This window comes from Ochotona curzoniae, unplaced genomic scaffold (genome assembly GCF_017591425.1).
Source record: "Ochotona curzoniae isolate NIBS_2020 unplaced genomic scaffold, NIBS_Ocur_1.0 contig_4612, whole genome shotgun sequence".
Taxonomy (NCBI): Eukaryota; Metazoa; Chordata; class Mammalia; order Lagomorpha; family Ochotonidae; genus Ochotona; species Ochotona curzoniae.
Window position 1 is genome coordinate 1,872,982 of NW_024466343.1, and position 580 is coordinate 1,873,561.

The window sequence follows — 580 nt, forward strand, 5'->3', positions numbered from 1 at the left end:
AAGGTTTGGCCCTCATTTCTACTGTCCTAAACACTGGGTCATCAGAGTGCAGTGTACTTTAAAAAGCAACTGCCCGTCCGTGATGCAAGAGAATTCAAGAGACAAACCTGGCAGCTGGGCCATAGGGTTAAAGTGGTCGCTCACGTATTTCCTTCACCTTACCTCCAGGACAAAAGATGTGTGTGGGTGGAGGGGGTGCGGCTCCCGCCTCTGGAACAGGAGGGTATTTTCATTTGTGTGGCCTGTGTTCAGCTTTAACTGAGTTTGAGCATCCAGCTAGTCTTTGTCTACGGCGTAGGCGAACCTGCCGCCTGAGGTCACACAAACGCCGGGGCAGCTCGCAGGAGCCAGTAGGGCTCCCCCTGGGCCAGGTTCACACCACGTGGACTCACGGACTCGGGCTTCGCGTCACTTGCGCACCGGGAAGGGCGTCCGCGGCGGCGCTCCAGGCAACGCCTCTGCTGCCAGCCAATGCAGGGCTGGGGCTGCCGCGCGGGCCGCCGCTCATTGGGCCTCGCTGGTTCCGCCCCGCGGTCATAACGAGCCTCCCAGGCGGCTGCAAAGTCGCAGTCCGCAGAGT